This window comes from Lygodium microphyllum, chromosome 3 (genome assembly GCF_053477565.2).
Source record: "Lygodium microphyllum isolate KBCC chromosome 3, Lygodium_microphyllum_v1.1.10, whole genome shotgun sequence".
Taxonomy (NCBI): Eukaryota; Viridiplantae; Streptophyta; class Polypodiopsida; order Schizaeales; family Lygodiaceae; genus Lygodium; species Lygodium microphyllum.
Genome location: NC_141137.1, coordinates 98321147 through 98331135, shown reverse-complemented (window position 1 = coordinate 98331135; position 9989 = coordinate 98321147).

Genomic DNA, 9989 nt, shown 5'->3' with positions numbered 1-9989 from the left:
ACGCCTTTAGTGGTTGTATTGCACGCAATGGGCTTGGGCTTTCCTCAAATATTGCAAATGGAGAGTAACGAGTGCCCTTTTCTACTATCACTTCCTACCCATATGACTCCTTGAAATACATTCTTCCACAAGTTAATTGTAGCTTGTGATGTTTGTGACTTTGGGGTTTTGATTCTTTGCCCGATGTTAGGATATTTGCCCATTCCAACTTGTTGATTTAGTCCTTTTAAGACAAGCAAATAGGATCACTTGTGATTTTTGTTGCAACTTGGGTAATGCCAATCCCCCTTCTTGTTTGTGGGAAGTCACCTGACTCTAAGAGATGCTTCTCTAGTTTTTATTGCCATCTCTTGTGTAGAAAAGGCTCCCCAATTCCCTTTCACTTCACTACTAAGTTGATGTAGTGAATAGTGGACCATTGATAGGTACACTAGTGAGGACATTCAAAGTAACTTGATCGTTGCCAAGCATATCCAAAACTCTATGGTGCCTTTTTCCATTTTCTAATTTTATCCCTCACCTTGCCTATCTAGGCTACTTCATGGTCATGCCCACCCCAATGGGCATCCGAGGTGCCTAAATACTTGCTTAGTCCCAATCCTAGCTCCTCTATCCATTGCTTAGGATCTTTCTAGCATAGATACACCATTTTCATTTGACTCGAGCTAATTACTAAGCTAAATAGTGTTAAGAATTGATCATACACTTTTAGTAGATTAGCAATCGATTTGTTCTTTGTTCTAACAATATTGTTGTCGTTGTCTACTAAGAATTAGGCATCAAAAGTAGCCCCTTGTCCCAATGGTAGGCCTTTGATTGCACCCAATTGTATTTTCTAGTTTATGTTCCTTTGTAGTGTGTCTATTACTAGGGCAAAGAGGAGGACAAGGGGGCACCCTTGTCTAACTAATCTCTCTAGTAAGAAGGACTTAAAACATATTGCCATTGTGATAGACCATTGTTGATGCATTTGCAAATAGAGTTTGGGTCATTCTTACAAAGCCTTGGCCAAACTCCAACCTTCTCTCGTTACTTTCTTGATGAAATGCCAGGTCATAAGCCTTATGGAAGTCCATGTTGTCAGGACAAAGTGAAAGCCTAAGCTTAAGGTGTAATCCATTGAGCATTGTGTCATGGATTTTCCTTCTATGATTGAAGCCATGCTACATTAGGCAAATAGTGTTGCTCATTATGATTTTGATCGTAAGAGCCATGGCCTTAAACCATGAACTTATAAATGGTATCCAACCTTGTTAATGGTCTTCATTGTGAGATTTCTCTTGTCTAAGGATTTGGAGATACTTTGGTTGATCTCTTTGGAGAATGCTCCTTGCATCTTCACTCTATTCAACAAGCTATATTTGTCATTTGCACATACCTCCAAGAGTAATCAAAATACTTCAATTGGGATTCTATCGGATTCTATTTGGATCAAGGAATTTCACTTTCTTCATCTTGCCTATCACAAATCCAAGTTCTTTTGTTGAGAAGGGTGTCTCAAGAGTTAATGTCTCTTCTTTACTTACTAGAGTTTTCTCCACCTCCAAGAACACATCCAATCTTTGACCATAAACCTTGTGCCACTACTAATTTCCTACCAATTCTATTATAGATAAATTGTAGGAAAAAGCATTGAGAGTTTTAACTTCATCTTTGTACAAAATACCTCGATTTTCTTTGATAGTTATTGTTAGTTCCCTTCTTCTTCTTTGCTTTCGAAGTGTTGAGAAAGAGGCTTGAGGGTGCATCCCCTAGCATGTACCATTTGCCTTCTAGCTACACCATTGTAGCCTTCACTTTGCTCCATTCTTGGTCACCAATATGAGCTTCCACTTATTTAAGTAGTTCTAGCAATACGAAATCACTAGGGGTAGTGCTAAGGCATCACAACAAGAAGCTCCTTAAGTCATGCACTTCTACTCTCCATCCCTCTTTTGATTCTAGACCTTATTCTTGCCATGCTCCTTAGTGACTTTATGAGTGCATTGACAGACTTCAACCAATTCCAAGTAGGGTCTTCTCTCTCCTCTAGCTCTCTTCTAGCTATCCTTCAATCTAGCATTAATCAAAAGGGTGCATTGAAGTTGAAAGGATGGGGCCATTATTTAAAGTCTCCCTGACACTCAACCTACATGTACAAAGGATGTGAGTGTATTTCAATGATACGATGTTTGAGAGCAACTTAATCTTACAATCAGGTGGAATCTACCTTCCTCCTTGGTTTAAATAGATTTAGTCTAGCTTCTTGCTCTCCATGCAATACCATATTGTCTACTATGCCATGTAAATGAGGGGAGGTGTGTTTCCATTATTGAAAATTAGAGATGGATCCACCAACTTGTGAATTGGTACCAAGTCATTCCTTCTCTCTTTCTTGAAGCAACATATTTCCATTCTTCTATGATAGGTCTCCATCATGGTATGTCATGTTTTGGTCACCCAATAAGTTTTATTGCAAGGTTTTTGAGGGAAATCTTTTGCCTACCGTTACTCTTGTTTGAATTTTGGCGGAACATTCTCTTTGTTCAATTTCTTCATAACGTGAACACCTTTCAAAGGTTGTAATGCTGACTTCTCTAATTGAGATGCCCTCTATTGAGCAAATACACCTTTCTTGGCTCCTTCTCCATCTTTCTTAGCTTCTGCACCATTCAAATGTGGGGTTGCGCTTTCAACCCTTTTCCCTTCTTTCTTGACTGCCAACTTGCTTTTTGAAGCTAATGCCTTCTCTTGACCCAAATCCTTCTTTGGGAAGCCTTTTGTGAAATGCTTGCCATCCTAGCATACAAAGTAGGCATCAAGGAATACTAAGAATCAAAACTAAATGAAGAGCTATTCCATTGGTGTCAAATATCTCCAAGAATTTTGGTTGATGTTTTCTTTGCTCCATAGGACAAAGGCCCTTTTTTTTTGGGTGGTTTAAGCACTCTAGTAGAGGTTGTATTAATAATGCCATAAAGGACTCTTCCCAATGCATAAACAATGTAGATCTCCCCCTATCAAGCCACACTATGGTACCTGGGAAAGTAACCCAAATGGGGCATTCATGTAATAGAACTTCTTGAGGTGAAAAGTTAGGTGTCCATGGTATAGAATAAACCAAGTCGACATCACATCCACACTACTATATGGAGTACAAATACATGGACCTAGCCTTGATCATCATAGTAGATCAGGTAACACATATGATGGTGGGAGGTCTATGGCGAGGTCATTGATGTTCATGATTCCTAGGATGATTAGTTGTAAGGCTTCAATACTATATGATATTATTAGAGTTGAGTTGGGGACCCCTTCAATTGTGTGGTTGGTCCTGTGGGGAACTTCTGACTTAGGGATTTCTTATTCTGCAGGCACAGATGCTTCAGCTTTGGTTCTTGCACGTTGGAGTGACTCGGATTGTGCTGGCGATGTGGACCACCAACAGTCTACTACAGGCTACTGTTTTATCTTGGGTACATGTGTTATCTCTTGGAGTAGCAAGAAGCAGCCCAGCATGGTTGCCCTTTCTTCTACTGAGGTGGAATATCGGGCTGGGCCTTCCACCACATGTGAGGTTGTGTGGCTTCGGAGATTGTTGGAGGAGCTTGGCTGCCCCCAGACTCGTCCTACTCTTCTGCGGTGCGACAATGAGAGTTGCATTGCCTTGGTACGGAATCCAGTATTCCATGCCGGGACCAAGCACATTGAGATCCAGTATCACTTCATTCAGGCGAAGCTTCTAGATGGGACCATTGATGTAGAGTATTGCAAGATGAAGGATAATCTTGCAGATTTGTTCACGAAGGCGCTTCCCTAGACTCTTCTTCAGCAGCATTCCAGATCCCTCAGTCTTTTGACCTGTCCAGGATCTGAGAGGGTGTGTTAGACAGTGTCATTTCCTGGACAATCGGCATGTCAGCAGAGCAATACGGCCAGAGTACATGCATAGAGGATGCCACGTCAGTTGGTCGGACAGGGTGCCACGTGGCACAGTTTCTGCAGTTGTCCAGTTTTTTTGCAATCGGCCAATTTTTTTGCAGTCAGCTGCATTAAATGCAACCCAACTTGGTGCTGGGAATTTTCCATTTTTTGGCTATTTATAGCCGATTTTGTGGCACACTCCAGCATTCATATTTTCAGATTCTGATCTTGAGATCTATTGGCTGAGACAGATTGTGCTTGGGCTGATAAAGATCGAGATCATCAAGTTGGAGACATATGCAGATATTTCCTCTGCCCCCTTGTGTATTTTTGCACTCTTATACAACATACTACACCGTAGATTTTCTGCGTTTACATTGTCTCCTTTTCTCTCTCTCTCCTCTCTGTGTTCACTCTCGCTCAGGCTTTGTCCTACGCTTCTGCATCACTGCACTCTGACAGATAGTGGTGCACAATTGAGAATAGGTGTGGCTATGGAAATCGCAACGGACCCTTCAAATGGAAGGGGAATGGAGCCTATAGATCCCCTTCTCCTACCAACCTATCATAGGAATGGCTCCTATAAAAGAATCCTCAACAAAGGTGGCATGCTTAGTGAAAATAATTTGAATATTGAGTCTAGTAAGGCCATGAATTGAGAGGAGATGAAATCCCAAGTCTAGAACATGTAGGGCTTCTAAAACAAAGCTCAACGGACAATTAGGAAAAAGCAGCAAAGTCCCTACACCCCAAATAGGCACCAATGAAATGTCATTGGTAGTTATTGTACCCTTTGATGGATGGAGATCTTGGAGCCACTTTCCTCGAGGAGTCATATGACTTGAAGCACCACTATTTAGATTAGCTAAGGCCTCTTTGAAGATGAGGCAAGCTGAGGAGGAAGAATCCTCCATCTCATGGATGTAAAGAAACATGAACTCATAAGTAATAGCTAGGGTAGAGGTAGAGGGAGGCTTCAAAGATGTAATGTCATCCTTCTCTCCTCGACAAAGGTGAGGGTATTCTTTCCAATACTTATCCTCAGGATGCAAGATCTTCCCATTAGTCTAGACACTTGGGATATCCTTTTCGCTTCCCCTTTGAATCTGTGTCAAAGTTCGAAGATGACTCCGAGTGCTTAACCTACTTATTTTGGGATTTCTTCTTGTTGGTCCCTCCCAAAATTAGAGTAAAATCTTGCATAGAGCCCTTGGTTCCAATCTCCTTAAGTTGTGCATCTTGTTGTAAAAAAGTGGAGCAAGCTCCTCCCAAAGAAGTGTCTTAAATTTTAGAGGTCGATAAATTGGTATAGAAGACATTATTCTATAGAGATGTGAGATAATCATTACTAGAACTTCATATGATATTGTCTTGTCATTCCAATCTCCTTGAGTTGTGCATCCTATTTGAAAATACGTGGGGCAAGCTCCTCCCAAAGGATAGTGTCCCAAACTTTGGAGGTGAGTAAACTAGTATAAAAGGCATCATTCTTTAGAGATGTGAGGTGAGCAAGAGAATCATTACCATAACTTTAGATGATACTGTCCTATTGAGGGGTACAAGTTCATATTGTAACTCCTCCATTTTATTGACGTGGTCATTCATGGAAGAAGAGTCATCAATGATAGCATTTGGAGCTTCTTCTCACTAGTAATTTGGTAGGCAAAGGTCTTAACTTCATAAAGACAAGACAACTTTGTCCAAACCTCCATTGAGGTCTTGACTAGCTAGGACATGGGACTGCTAGCTAGTGGTATTACTTGCCATTGAAACCCTTGCTTGGAGAATTGGTTTGACCATTAAAAATTGCAGCCATGGCAAGCCAATAACCTACAACTCACTAATTTTTAGGATATTTCAAAGTATCGATCCCATGTGCTTTACAGGATCAAGAAATAATTTCTTCTTGGGCATCGACTAGCTCTTGCACAGGCATAGTTTGGTGCATACTTGGTTTTTTACTGAAAATTGGGGGTTTGGACCAACCATGAACCCACATTGGTGATCTATTTTGTTGACATGGATTGGTGCCAATATAGTGATAGTCTAGCACTTAGCTTGCCTTTTCAGTTCTTGATGGGATGACATCCACATGACTTTATGATTTACTTCTTTATGTTGGAGATCACTAAGGCATTCGTGGGATTCTGCATTAGGGTCAAAGGAGGTAGCTTATGACCTTGTGGAATTGCTAAGGTGATCACAACCTTCAATTGCACTACTCTGCAAACCATCATAGAAGATTAGGTAATCACCTCCAAGACTCCCCAATCTCATGAGATAGACCATTTGCATCTTGGGCAAGGGTTGAAGTCCTCTTGGATTTCATAAAAATAAGGTCTTTCCTCTTGGCATGGAGTATGAGGCATACACTTGTTGGGGATTAAAGGGTGCCTCTTCCCAGCCAACTACATTTATTTGTACTTATCGTACGCACACCTATATACTACAAGTGGTGCTGGTCCCTTATTGTCACCTTATTCTTTATTCTTACTATGACAATAGAATAAGGGAAGGCAAGTTACACATTGTGACTATTAGAGTTTCCACACATCGATCTCTCTTTTCTTTGCTTAGACCTCTAGAGCTCTTGCTTCTGCTCCTACTTCCGCTCTTGCTCCACCTTTCAATTGGTATCAAAATGGGCATTCGTGGAGCTTTATCACGACTTGTGAAGACAACTTTACTTCAAACATCGAGGTATGTTTTGACTTCCCTCTTGATCAAGGCTTGTTCCTGACATTTTTCTTGATTTTCCAAGGGTCCATTGAGCATTGATAAGTGATCATTGAGTTGAAGAGCAGCAGTAGGCCTAGGATCAGCTAGCACAATTTGCATCAATTTTCATTCCCTATTCTCTACATTAGTCCACCTCTCTAGCTTGTGCTCTTGCTCATGGGTGCTTCTTCTAATCTTTGGCATTGCTGCCTTGCATTGGAGGCTTGATCTCGAGCTCTATTTCAAGAGTTCTTGCTTAGTCATTATCTCATACTTTGGTACACATTTACTATATTACCTTGTGGATAGCATACATTGAGTTCCATAATGCTTATGTGATGGTATTTTGATGCCTTGGCTCGATGCTTAGGCAAGCTTCTTGGATTGTTTAGAGCTTGAATAGCTTGACATTTGAAGGTTTCTTTGATGTAGCAAAGTTGGGACATCAAGCATTCACTATGAAGGTCTATGTATTACATACCTACAAGTGCTCTAGGGATTCTACATGTATGTGTTAATGCTTGGTATTGATATATTTGCTCAGATAGGCATAGGATGAGCTTAGAGCTTTGTATTTGAGCTTGACTGAATGCATTTTGGCAGTGGTTCATTGATATAGTGATTCTTCACTTGTGGGTTGAAGGCCTATTGTTGATTTATGCTCCTAAATGTATTAATTCCTGTCTTTAAGCACCAAGATACTATGTACTTGATGTATTAGCTTTATTGTGCTCTTGGGCATTTTGTATTCGTTTTTTTTGGGATCCATTTGTATTTACATCATAGAGCTTGATTTTTTGAGTCAGTGGAAGACTCTTTTATGCTCTCTTGGTTTTTGCATATATTATTCATTGCAAAGGTTCATGATTATGGGTTGATTTGTGTTCAAGCTTGAATACCTTGTACCTATCATTGTCAATGGGCTATCAGTGGTGGATATATGCTTGATACACATTATTGTATGCATCTATGTATTTGACACCTTGGTTGTCTTAATAGTCTTCGGTACGTGGTGGTTTATGCTTTGTCTTGCACTACTAGTTGCATTACATATATTGATTGCTACCCGGATATTCTTAGCAGTGAGAGCTTACTCTTTTGTTCATTTGCCTATATATGTATGGTCATTTACTACACTTTTATGAACATCCATATTGAATTTTTTTTTTGAGCAGTTTCTTTAAGAGGAGACACTTTGTTCGAGCACTGTACTGCTTCATGCTCATGGACAATAGTATACTAGCTCAGTCTCTTCCCCCACTGTACTCTCTTTGGCTTAGATTTAGGGTTTATTTGTAATTATTATAGTAGTTTATACTCTATTTGATTTGCAAACATAATGGCATGTGCTTCAAATGCCTCCAACGATAGTGCTATTTTAAACATAGAAAAGTTGGATGACAATAACTTCTAGTATTGGAAGACTCAAATATGACATGTATTGGTGTTAAAGAACTCGGTTAGGCCATTGAAAACCAAGGGTATAAAGCTAGAAAATTGAGATAGAGATGATTGGGATGAGCTTGATGAGCTATGGAAGTCGACTATTATACTATCTTTGTCCAAGCAGGTGTATTTCAATATTATTTTGACTAATGGTGGTGCATATGATTTATGGAAAAAAATATTTGATCTTTGTGGCAAGCAGAGTCTTATATCTCAGTTTTGTTGGTTGAAGAAGCTTGTGCACCTTTGCATAAGGAAGGAAACCTTTATGTCTACTCATTTGAATGAGTTCCACTCTATTTTCAGCTAGCTTACCTCGCATGGCATTGAGTTTGAGGATAATATAAAGTTGTTATTCTTGTGTTTCACACTACTAGAGTTGTGGGATACATTATGTATTGCTATGAGTACTAATTCTCTTGAAGGCGACTTTAAATGCAATGATGTAGAGAGTACTAATAGAAAAAGTGAGCACGAAGAATATTGATGCAACTCGCACTTCTCATGCACTTACATTGAGAGAGAAAACTTGTGGAAATGAAAATAATAATCATGGTAAAGACTCAAAAAGGTTTTAGTCCAAGTCTTGTGGGAAATCTTGTAGTAAGTCCCTTGGTCATAAGTCCTCTTTGAGATGTCATTATTGTGGGTAGTAGAGTCACATTAGGCCATAATGCCATAAAATACACAGTGATAAGCACAATGAAAAAGGCAAAGAGAAAGCGCAAGATAATGCCAAATCTTTTGATGATCACAACATTGTTCCTAATTCCATTGTTAAGATAGAAGAGATAATGCCTTGGAGTACAATTCAGATGATGCTACTTAGTTGATCGATGCTCCTTTTTTTTACTCGATGTTGGCATTTAGATTCGGAGGCCTCATTCCATGTTACCTTGCATCATTATTGGTTTCATAGATACCATACTGTTATGGGTTCAGTTAAACTAGGAGATGATACTACATTCGATATCACTAGCATAGGTGATATTAGACTATAGTTTTATATTCATGCTCCTTTTGTACTTCATGATGTATGTCATATCCTAGCTTTTGACTAAAAGTCTTATCTCAACTGAATAGTTGGATGATGACATGTACCATGTCTCTTTTGATGATTTTGCATAGAAGATCACTTGTGGTAGTCTTGGTTTTGCTAGAGGTACCAAGGTTGGTAGCCTATACCCTTTGCTTATATTTGGATCTATTGATCATGTCTTAGCCGTGACCAATGTTTCTTATGTATCTCTTTGGCATCGCTATTCTAGGCATAGGTCCCTAAAAGGAATGGAAATACTCACTCGTTTGCAGTACTTGTTGTCTATGAACTACTCATGTTTTGACCCTTGTAATCATTGTTTAAATGGTAGGCAAACACATAACTCTCATAAAAAGTTTGGTTGTATATACGTGGGTGAGCCTTTGGCTCTTGTTCCTTCAAATGTTTCTGATTTGATGCCCTATCAATCATTAGGTGGTGCTAAGTATTTTATCACATTTATTGATGATTATTCACATAAGATTTGGGCATATCCCATTAAGCAATAATCAAAGGTTCTACTTATATTTCAACGCTTTCTTGCTATGTTTGAGAACCGATCTAGGCATGGACTAAAATGCCTACAATCTAACAATGGATGTGAATATGTCTCTAAGGCATTTGAGCAGCTTTGTGATGAGAGGGGTATTGAGTGCCAATTGACTACCCCATCCCAGAATGGTCTTGTAGAGCATATGAATAGGATTATTTATTGACCACCACATACACCGCATCCCAGAATGGTATTGTAGAGCATATAAATAGGATTATTTATAAAGAGTTTGCAATATGCTTAGTCAAGTATACTTACTACAATACTTTTGGGTCGAGATAGTTACTTTTTTCATTCATCTCATTAGTAGATCGCCATGCATTACTCTTG